Below are 12,275 nucleotides of genomic sequence, written 5' to 3' on the forward strand. Positions count from 1 at the left end.
AAACCCAAATCTAAAATAGTGATGACAACTGTTTAACATAGATTTTAAAGATTAACCAAGGAATGTCATATGAGCCTCAAAAATGTTTTCTTTAGAATTTTACTTTGCATTTCACATAAGCTAACTTAAAGTGTATGGGCTAGTGAGCTGACTTATATCTGTCTGCATTTGGAGTGACATTTGGTACAGAGAGTCTAAGATTTTTCTGCTTTCAGACTTGTTGTGTAATTGATCAGGAGTTGGTCCTAATCAGGAGTTTATTGACAATTCCATTTGTTCTATGGTATAGGTAGCTTTAAATAATTTTTCCTAACTGAAAATGCCAATAATTTACTACAGTGTTCAGAGGTATGTTTTTTACAGATCAGTGGAGCAATATAACTACATGTCCCATCTCAGAATTCTAAAGTATCACTTAATTTGTAAATATTCTTATTATGGATATATTTTAGAAAATTGTAACTAATGGCTCAAATTAAAATACATTTTAATGAATTTCAGCAAAGACAAAAGTGCAAGTCGGTCTGTACTTTTTTTTTTTTTTTTTTTTTTTTTTTTTTTGCAGTACTGGGGATGGAACCCAGGGGCATTCTGCTTCAGAGCAGAATGCCCCAGCCCTATTTTTTTTTTTAGTACTTTTTATGTTTAAAACAGGGTCTCACTGAGTTGCAAAGGGCCTCACTAAGTAGTAGATGAGGCTGTTCCCGAACTGCCATCCTCCTGTCTCTGCCTCCTGAATGCTGGGATTACAAACATGCTCTACCAAGCCCAACTTGTACATTTTTTGAATGACCGTGCTCCAGTTAGTAGGCGAATTGACAAGTCATATTACTAATGTTATAAGTTTTGATCAGTATAATCATAATGATATTTTTATCATTATTTTTATCATATTATTTTATCATTATATTTATCATATATTTATCATTTTGCATTTTTACTTCCCTAATTTCCTTATCTTAATACTTAGATAATTTGTTTTAAATGAAGACCCACCCAAAGACTGACTTAGTTTTAACTCCTCTATGAAGCATTTTCCTCAAACCATTTCTGAAAGACCCAGTATCGAGTGACCTTGAACTTGTATTTTTCTATTGGAGAATAGACTAGAGAAAATAGAGTCTAAATGTGAACAGCATGGATTAGTATGTCAAGGTTTTGATGGACATTTTCAGTACTGTATTTAAGAAAAAAATAGCACATTTAGGAGCTTCTGACATTTTCTCATGTTTTACGTTATCTGTTCATAAAACTCCCTTTTTGAGTTTGTAAGAACCTTCATCTAACTGAATAAAATGATGTAAATATTTGTAACATTTTTTTAATTTATTATTTTTTTTATTAATTTATTTTTTAAATTGGTGCATTGTAGTCATATATCAATAACATTGGAGTACAAGACTTGAGAGGATATACAAGCACACATCATCCAATCAGCCCTCCTCCAGCCCCCATCCCATTCCCTCCCCCTCCCTCCATCCCACGCTTCTTTGGTGATTTACTTTGATACATTTGTTTATGTACCTCCTGACTTTTAAAGAGGCTCTGTCCTCCAGTATTACATACCCTCTGATTGGTCACATTAGTTGCTTCACTATGGGGCCCTTTCTATAGCTCAACCTCTTCCTGTTGCCCTTGTCCTTCTAGTTATTGCTGATTAAGAGAAGCGTCTGATTTATATTTTCTGCGATATTTCTCTGTGCATGCTGCATTGCAAATACCGATCCCACTCTTGATGGTCCCAGTAGTGGCCTGGCTACTCAGTGGACTGATCCAGACCTCGCTGGCTCAAGCAGCGGCCTTGCCTCATGGGAGGCCCCAGTTCTGGTCTCGCTGGCACCTGCACCGGTCTAACCCCTAAGCTGGCTTTGGTCCCGGCCTTGGAGGCCGCAGGAGTGAACTTGCCTCACGCCAGGCTCCGATGCTGACCATTGGCCCCTGCACCGGCCTAAACCCTTGGCAGGATTCCAATCCCGGCCTCGGAGGCCCCAGCACCGGCCTAGCCTCACGGCAGGCTCCAATGCCGGCCTCGTTGGCCCCAACACCGGCCTAACCCCTCGGCAGGTTCCATTCCCGGCCTAGGAGGCCCCAGCACTGGCCATGTCTCACAGCAGGCTCCGATGCTGGCCTCACCTCACGGCAGGCTCTGATGCTAGCCTCGTTGGCCCCAGCACCGGTCTAGCCCTTCGGCAGGTTGTTATCCTGGCCTCGGAACCCCAGTACCTGCCTTGCCTCACGGCAGGCTCCGATGCCAGCCTCGCTGGCCCCAGCAACAGCCTAACCCCTCAGCAGGCTCTTATCCCGGCCTCGGAGGTCCCAGTACCGGCCTTGCCTCATGGCAGGCTCCGATGCCGGCCTTGCTGGCTCCAGCATCGATCAAACCCCTCGGCAGGTTCCAATCCCGGCCACGGAGGCCTCAGTAGTGGCCTTGCCTCATAGCAGCTCCGATGTCGGCCACTGGCCCCGGTGCCCGCCTAACCCCTCAGCAGGTTCCGATCACTGTCTCTGTGGTTATTATTTTAAAGATTCCAGGTGTAATGTATCAGATCTCTGCCTCCCCTGAGTATTGGCCATTGACATTGCCACTGCCTCCACCATTTCAAATCCTTCCCAGGCTCTTTTTCCACTCTGAATGTTGTCCAGTGTTCCTAAGCATGCGTGATGGTAGCATTCGACATTTGGTGTAATTTCTCCAAAAAAATAAAGTTGGTAGGATCCGGTTTCTGCTTCTCCTGAATACAAGTCTCCACCACCATTGCGGAGAACTCTTTCAACACTGCATTTCTCCTTGGTCTCCGCTAAACTCTCTCCTTACAGGTGATGTCTGAGATTCTTAACAATATAGAGAAATAGCAGTCCTCTTTCACGGCAAATTTTTCCATAAGTTCCAATGCATTTGGATAAGTTTTGTCTGCATCTCCAGTGTCCTGGCATCCATAACGGCTTTCTTACCTCCTCTCTGATATTTTTCTTTATCTTTTTCTGTTCTGGGCCCGGTTTCTCCAGGGGTCTGGCGTGCTACTCGCAGTTTGGCCCGGGGCCCAGAGTCCCGCGACCCGGGCCCCATCTGGCGTGCCCCGCGCGCGACCCCTGCCCAGAAGCCAGCGTCTTACTGGGCCCGGTTTCTCTAGGGTTCTGGCATGCTACGCGCAGTTCGGCCCGGGACCCAGAGTTCCGCGACCTGGCCCCGGCTGGCGTGCCCTGCACGCGACCCCCGCCCAGAACCCAGTGTCTTACTGGGTCTGGTTTCTCCAGGGGTCTGGCGTGCTACTCGCAGTTCGGCCCGGGGCCCAGAGTCCCGCGACCCGGGCCCCATCTGGCGCGCCCCGCGCGCGACCCCTCCCCAGAATCCAGCCTATTTGTAACATTTTTAAACTAGGTCATATAAAAGGTTTGGGGGAACAAGTTAACATATAAAGTGGTTCTATATAAAACTTCTATTGTCTTCTATATTTTGATAAGCAGTAGTACCAGCTTTCATTTATAATACAGTTTGTGGCATTGGAAGAAAAGGATTCTGATTGTTCAAGTGAATTATTTTATACATGTAAAAAGAGGATAAAATATTAAAAACATATTTTATAAAAAAATGTAGACCCACTGGATTTTAGCCCTGGAAGGATATGAAGCAAAAGGCAAAATAATTTTAATTTAAATGTTTTTTCTTGATGAGCTACCATTTTTTTCACCCATGAAATTAGAGTGATAAAACCTATCTCTTATTTAGTCTAAGACTCAATGGAAGACAACAAATAAAGTGACCTCCCCTGTAATTGACACACAGAAGAGCCTAAAGTTAGTAGTAGATATTTTTTATTAAATTTTAGTTATTATCATCTACTGATTATATTGAATCCCAAATTTACTTCTTGAATAATGCTCTGAAAACCATGAATATCTTTACCCTTTCACTTGGTTTACTACTGAAAGTTGATGAGTTCTATGCAATAGTGTTCCTGTAGAGTTATTTTCCAAAGAGAAAAGAAGTTTGAAGATTTCTATGGTATAATACTCTTAAGATGATCAATTCCAACGAATCAATTTCATTCCACTGAGTCAAAAATTAGGAAAACATGTGTACAATCAGCTCTTCAAAGTTGGCATAAGTTGGCCCAGTATATTCCTGACTCCAGGACAACTCAGTGATATCAAATTATTGGAATAAGTTCAATAAATAACAAACTCAGTAAATGACCAACTTATCCAGTAAAAATATACATCAAGAAACCATTTCAAAAAATGACAAATTTTTTAAAAATTAATTTCCTGAGAGTTAATTTGCAGGAAAATAATGTGCCATATGATAAATTCTCAAATGATCTTAGTTATTAGGATATATTAAATAATTTAAAGTGGAAGTAGGGTGATTTCTTTAGCCATGGTGCTTCCAAAGGCAAGCAAATGCAAGAGCAGAACAAAAGTTTAAATATACGCAGAAGACAGAAAAGTCTATGTATGGGAAAACTTACTTAAATATAAAATGCACTGACTGAAATGTACAACAAACACGACCTGAAATTTATTCAAACTAGGGTAAGAACTCTGCAGTTAAAATGCTGAGAGGTGGTAAGTTGTGAAAAAAATAATTCCTAATCTATTTGGCAATTATTTTTATTTGCTATTTGCTACTTTAATGAACAAATTGATTTTTTTTCAGCAGATTTGCTTTACTGGAGTTTATTCATATTACCCTTACATGATTTGCACCTAAAGATCTTGAAACACAGAGAAGCTAATAATAACAAATTTAGTCATTAGGGTCTTGATATCAACTTCATGTATATTTAAAAGCCTATTGTCAAATCTTATGACTATCTAATTATATTTTAAATGTAACCCTCTGCATTCAAGGAAGGAAAGCCATGGAAACACAGAATTAAAATCCAGTAGTTTTGTAGTTGCACTTGAAACCATCAAGACAAATGCATGATTTAGCTTATATTACTCACTCTGAATGAGCAAAATTATAAAATATTCTGTTTTTCTGTATTGCATCTATTCCATTTTCAGTCACTATCTGTAGTTTTTCTGAAAACCTCCCTAACAGAAACAATATATGCTCTAGCCTCTTGCAAGTTTACAAATTCTTCAGCAGCTTAGTGCTCATAAATTATTTCTGCTTTTCTCCCTAACTAGTTTTATGTAATAGCAAGTTAGTCTGTTAGAAGCCCAGGTATTAAGACCTGAAAGAGACCTTGCCTGCATTTTAAATTTCTATTGGGTTTTACTGTCGCAGCAACTAAATTCCAAACATATAATGTGATTTTTTTTTAGACTAACAGGGTAAAAATTTTATTCATTAGAATTTAACTGGGGATGGAATCTTTATGAGCATGATTTATTTTTAGCTCTTTCCATAAAAAGATAACTTTTGTTTGTTTCTTCGTCCCTTCAGATCTGGCCTAACTTTTGCACTTGCTTTGAAATATAGAATATGACAGAACCCATTTAAGTCACAAAAATTTCTCAGGTAAGGAAGCCATCCTAGTTTATGAAAAGGTGAGAAGTCACCTGAAGGATGATGAAACACAATACTAATTGTATAACACAAGAGCAGAGCCATTTAGGGCCTCCTGTATTCTCCACCATCATATTCTCCAGTGGATTATAGTTCCTTGGGATGAACCCTGGTAAAGAAGCAAAGGGATCATCGAATTAAGCCACAGATTGGTGGGACTCCATAAATCACTACTGTCTTACCAGGTCTTGGGGTGTTATATAGCAATTAATTGATTTATTTTTGTGTGGTACTGGAAACCCTCTACCTCTGGGCTACACTCCCAGACCTATTTTATTTGGAAATAGGGTCTCTTAAACCAGCGCAGCTGGCCTCAAACCTGCATGATCCTCCTGTCTTTGCCTCCCAAGCACAGGGATTATAAGTGTGCGCCACCACACCTGGCTTAATTGAATTTTTTTTAATATTGGAAATTGATGCCAGGGGCATTCTAACTCTGAGCTACATCCCCAGCCCTATTTTTATTCTTTATTTTGAAAAGCGTCTCACTACATTTCAGAGGGCCTCACCAAATAGCTGAGGCTGGGTATTAACCTGCAACCTTTCAAATACTAGGATTAAAAGCATGTACCACCATGTCCAGTTTAGTTAACTGATTTTTAAAGAAGTTTCAGATGTCCTATAAAAACGCTTGCAAGTTTTAAAAAGCAAAATAAATAATTTAGGCTATCACGATGAAAGGAAAAGTGAAAGTAGAACAAATTAAATCAGCATACGTGGAGATAAAAATAGATACACATATGGGTATCTGGCTTACAGTGTGTAAAAATAGCCAGTTTTGTCTAAGAGGTGCCATTCCATAAAATTTAAAAAAAAAAAAAAACTGTTATACCGTAGGCTCTGATTTTTACCTCAAAGGGTTTCTAGTTGTTATTGTTTGAATTTGAAATGTCTCCCAAAGGCTCATGTGTTAAAGGCATGTCCCCAACTGGTGGTGGTATTGGAGACGGTAGTAATTTAAGAGGTGGGAACTACATTAAGGAAGTAGATCACAAAGGGAATGTCCTTGAACCATTTAGTCTTGTCCCAAGATCCTTTTTTTTTCTCTCTCTCTCTCTCTCTTTTTGTTTTCTAGTAGCCATGATATGAGCAGCTTTCCTCTACCACATTCTTCCACCTATAATGTTCTGCCTTGCCTGAGCCTAAAGTGTTGAGACCAAGCAATCATGAACTGAGACTTCTGAAACCATAAATCAAAATAAACCTTTCCTTTCTTTAAATTCATGTTCTCAGGTATTTTTATCACAGATATAAACATAACTAATGTAACCATATTTTTGCATGTTTTTAGAAAAACGCACTGTATTTGTTACAAACTATGTTATAGAATGTTTATACAATTAAAATTAATAAAAATATATAGAGAATGTCCTCTTAGAAATAAAGGGAAGCAATCTTATCATAGCTACAAAATATTTAGGTTTTCTAAAGTCAGGTTGCAAAAAAAGAAACTGAAACAGAGAAGGAGTTTGGTACCCTAAGTGCTGATGAGCAAAACGCTGGCAAGTTGTGAGCAGCAGCATCATTTGTCTCTGACCCAGGACTTGCAGTCCATCTGCTGGCATCGAGGACATTCTGCTAAGTTAGCTGGTCAGATATCAAGAATAGAGATATCTCAATCCCCTTACAAATTTAACAATTTGATCCTCCATAAAACATCAAAATAGTTTGTCTTACATAATATTTGAATGTTATCCATAAAAGCAAGTGTGGGAAAAGAAGTCAGTATATGACTTCAAAGTAAAAACTTCCTTTTATTTTATGTTGTAGAAATTTTACAATAAATCTTCAGTAGGTGTTAGCAAGTAGTAAGGTAAGAGTTTCATTCATTATCCCCTTCATAATGGGATATGCCTTCTTTTTTTTTTTTTTTTCTTGGTACTGGGGATGGAACCCATCTACCTCCGGGCTACACTCCCAGACCTATTATCCTAATACACACACACACACACACACACACACACACACACACACACATACATTTTTTTTATTATTATTTGGAAACAGGGTCTCTTAAGCCAGGGCGACTGGCTTCAGACATGCGCGATCCTCCTGTCTCCGCCTCCCAAGCGCGGGGATTACAAGCGTGCGCCACCACACCCTGCTAAGAGGGCTAAGAGATTTTCCTTCATTTTAATAATGAACAACCAGTGGGCAACTGCAGGCTAATTTGAATAAGTCATCAGTAAAAATGTTTTTTTTTTTTTAACGTAGTTTACACAGACTGGATTTTATAACTGTCAGAAAACAGTGTTGCCTTTTGATCTAAAAATTGTGTGTATGGTAAAGGAATTTTGTTTTATGTATTGAAATTTCATTTACAACTTGAAATGTTTTCTAGAAGAGTATGGGACAAAACAAATAGCCTTTAAGCTATTTAAATAGCCTAATAAAAATAATTTGATGGAGAAGGCAACAAAGAAAAAAAGTTTTGTCAGGAATTTCTAACTTCCTCTATGTGTATCATTCAGCCAGCTATTTATAACAGTTGCAATAGGGCAGATGAGTATGATCAAACTTTTGAAGTTAGAGAGACTTAGGGCCAGTTACAAAAATATAGCTGTTATCTTTTGGCAAATTATATGGGTTTATTAGCTTCAGCTTCCTCATCTGTAAAATGGTATTAAATTGTTCAAATATAGTGACAGCAATTCGGTGCACTAGTTTGAAGATTAAAAAAATCAATCTTCTGCTTCTACTCACTCTAACAACTCTTTTCATTATTTTGTAAATAGGTAATGATGTTTTATTTTTCCTCAGCTGGTATCAAAGATAATATCATAGATATGACTGGGGAGTCACAAAATGATTTCATGATTAGAACTTAAATTCCATGAGAAGTGGATGTTGTGATATCATTACTTTACCCCCAGGATGTGGAACAATGGCTACCACAAAAAAGATGATCAGTAAATCCTTGTTAAATTAATTAATTGCTAAGTGAACCAGAATGCTTTTGAAACTAAATCTAGAAGTCCCCTAAGCAAACAAAAAGAAAGCAGGATTCAAATATACATACAATGGATGTCGCTGAATATATATCCCTCATATACCCCATGATGGCTAGGGATGCCTTGGGGCCCAATAAAGCAACAAATTACCTCTAAGAAATTAAGTATCTGCAAGAAAATTAAATAGACTGTCCTGAATTGGGGGATGCTACTATATAAGCAGAGAAAAGAACTTTCTGAAAATCACAGTTGACAAAGTGAGTTACTCACCCATATGAATTTCATAAAAGCCAGAATGGATGTGAATTTTAGATGCATTGGAGATATATCTCATAATCATATAAAACAGAGATAACAACAACCCAAATATTACTTTATTTTAAAAATGGAAAATAAATAATATTTTTGTTTTTTAAAGAAATTTAAATTTACTTGTAAAAATTATAGGATCTAAATTAAGGAAAATATAAAAAAGAAATAACTATCATAGAGAACAATTTGTTGTAATGAGAATTGATGGGCATAGAATTTTAAAGGAAGAAATGTACTTCTATTCCAGATCTTCTTTTTAGAGATGAAGAAACAGAGGACCAGGGAGCCTGTCAACTTTACAACGTCACATTCCAGGTCATTAGTCTATATATTGATAACTGCAAAAAAGAACTGACTTCACCTATCAGAAATGCATCAGCAGTCACAGGCTGTTTCACTCCTGCCTGTCTGCTAATTAGTTAGCATCGATCCAAACCTGTTCAGGCCAAAACCATTTTCCAGAACCGAGCTTTCCAACGATTTTGGCTTTTAAGTATCAGAGTTTAAAATAACCTTCATATAAACATCACACAGAGGGAAAAACTATTCCACATTTGGCAACTTTCAAGGAAACAAGCTTCTATCCTGAGGAATTCCATCTCTTTGCTGTACCACAGACATGACAAGTTAGAGCAAATCCATCATAATGAATAGTAGGGGAAAAAAAGAACCCTGGAAACAATTTCTTTTTCCCTACAAAATGAAGAAAAATTAGAATCAGCAAGTCCTTAAATGTATTTAACTTGGGCTCATTCATCAGATTTGGAAAGCTTTGTGTTTGAAATCATATTGCCTCTGCTCTCAGATGATTCATTGGTGTTTGTTGACTAGGTATCTGGCAAACGCTCCAGACCATTGCTACTGGCATGCATGTCGAACAGATGTTAAAAAATGAAAGGCTGACAGTTTTTATGGTATAATTAAATCTCCTCTTATTTCTCAAGTGCTCCTTAATTTAATTTTAATCAAAAGTAATAACCATCCATAATAGTTATAACAGCGACAATCACATTCTGTGTAAGGCTTTACCTATTGTGCTTGAGATAGATTTTTTTTTAATAACAAAATCCATTGCTAAAGTTTATTTAACATGTCTAAACATTTGGAAGCAAAGAAGTTACTCAAGAAACATAAAGCCTCCAGTGTTCTCATAAAATGTGCAAGAAGCCATGTGGTCATTTCTTTAATGCACTGCTCTTTGTCAGGTCCAGTCTTTGTAAATGGAATGGAGGAGATGCTTCCCTTGGAAAGTCTAGAATATATGTACTAAAAAGATGTGATTTTTATTCACCAAAGCTAATGGAAATATATGTGCATACAATCTGAGGCACTTGTATAGGAGTTACTAATGTTAACCTGAGGATGTTAATTCTATTGACCAAGTTATGAGCATGGATTTGGTACACACAATGCTTTGAATTAAATAGAAGCATACATTTCAGAGCTAGAAAGGATTATAGGGATAATTTTATATGACCCTCAAATTTCATAACTAAGGCAAGTAATAATCTAAATAGTGGGTACAATTTATCTATATAACTATGACTTTTAAGTGGAAGAACCAGAACCAGAACCCAGGAGAAAATACTGAATGCTATTTTAACTGTATTATAAAGTGAATCCAATGCCTGACTGTGAAATATTTGATGTTTTTATTTTCTCCTCTGTCACAAGAAGAGAAAGGGAGGAAAGAAAATCAAGGGTTCTTCCATCAATTCCATTCCTAGAGTAGGGTGATAATGACGCAGAGCAGAGTCCTAAAGGTCCTACAAAACAAAGGCAGATGAGTAGGAAAGAAACACCAGTTGTTTTTGTTAGTTCTTCTTTGGCATCAAAGTATAATCTAAACTACCCTGGCTGATATAATAACCATTAATATTTGTTACACTTATATGCTTGGGGTAGAAATAAAATAGTGCCAGTCCCCACTCCCCTGCCTGCCACCACCATCACTAAGAAAAGCGCTTGCAAAAACTGATGTGATACAAGGTATTGTTAAAAATTATTATTGAATCTCCTACACATTTTTAATTTAGAATTTGCACAGTTGAATTGTGCCAGTCAGAATCTCAAAATAGCTGGGCGGGGTGGTACATGACTATTAAAGCCAGTATTTGGGAAGCTGAATCAGGAGTATCATAGGAGCAAAGCCTTGGCAACTTAGTGAGGCTCTGTTTCTAAATAAATAATAAAATTGGTCTGGGGGTGTAGCTTAGAGTTAGAATGTCCCTGGGTTTAATCCCTAGTATCACACACACACACACACACACACACACACACACACACACACAGACAATAAATTTTAAAAAGAAGTTATTAGATCCACTTGCTTTTTGTCTTTTATATTTGCATCATTTCTAATTTTTTGTTAAGGCAATAATCAAAAGGTCTCAAATTATTGAATATTTACTATGCTACAGATATAATTCAACCCTTTAATTCTGATAATATAACAAACATTCCATCAAATTTGTACAGAGATGTTAATGGAAATTCCCAAGGCTATCTAACTAATAAAGTACATAGCTGATCTCTAAATCAAGATGGCTTAGCTCTAGAGTTTATACTTCTAATCAGTGATCAATTGAAGGGGCAAAAAATATGAATAGATATGACTAGGGGCAAGTTATTAAAAACTAGTCAGTTTTTAATTAAAAGTCATCAGTTCTCAGTAGCTACAATATTTATTTAATATAACTATGTTGTTTATTTACTGAATTGTATATGTAATTGTTGTGTTTATATATACATGTTCAAGTATTCCTTCAAAGTCTGAATTACTAAGTTTTTAGATGATCTCTTAAAGGTCTTGATAATATACTGATCAAATGACTAAAGATGGGGCAGAATATTCCAAATTATTGTTCCTATCATTTGAAACAAAGGTTGAAAATTAAGTCAACCTATATAGCACATCCAAGTATCTTGGACTAAGAAATGTAGAATGACTCTCAGTCCCTGCATCAAACAACTACAAAACTTTTATTTAGAACCAAACCAACTACCAAAACAAATACTGGGGAGTAAGTAACAGCAGAGAGATGAAAGGTGGTTGCCCTGTAGAGTGTATTTACAATATTTACAGGTTTTAACAAAAGCCTAGATAGAGATACAATAATTGATTAAAATAAGATATCTATGGAATGCAATTAAATTAAAATTTTCTGCTCATCAAAGGAAATCATCAAGAGTCTAAAGTGAAAGCTACCTACAGAATGGGAGAAGATCTTTGCCAGTTATTCCTCTGATAGAGGACTGATATCTAGAATATAGAAAGAATTTAAAAGACTTCATATTACAAAAACAAATAATTCAATCAAGATATGGGAAAAGGAATTACATGGATCCTTTGACAAAAGAAGAGACACACATGGCTAATAAATACATGAAAAATGTTCAGCATCATTAGCAATCAAGGAGATGCAAATCAAAACTACACTGAGTTCCACCTAACCCCAATCAGAATGGCAATCATCAAGAAGTCAAAAAAACAG

This window comes from Muscardinus avellanarius, assembly GCF_963383645.1.
Source record: "Muscardinus avellanarius genome assembly, chromosome: 2".
NCBI classification, from domain to species: domain Eukaryota; kingdom Metazoa; phylum Chordata; class Mammalia; order Rodentia; family Gliridae; genus Muscardinus; species Muscardinus avellanarius.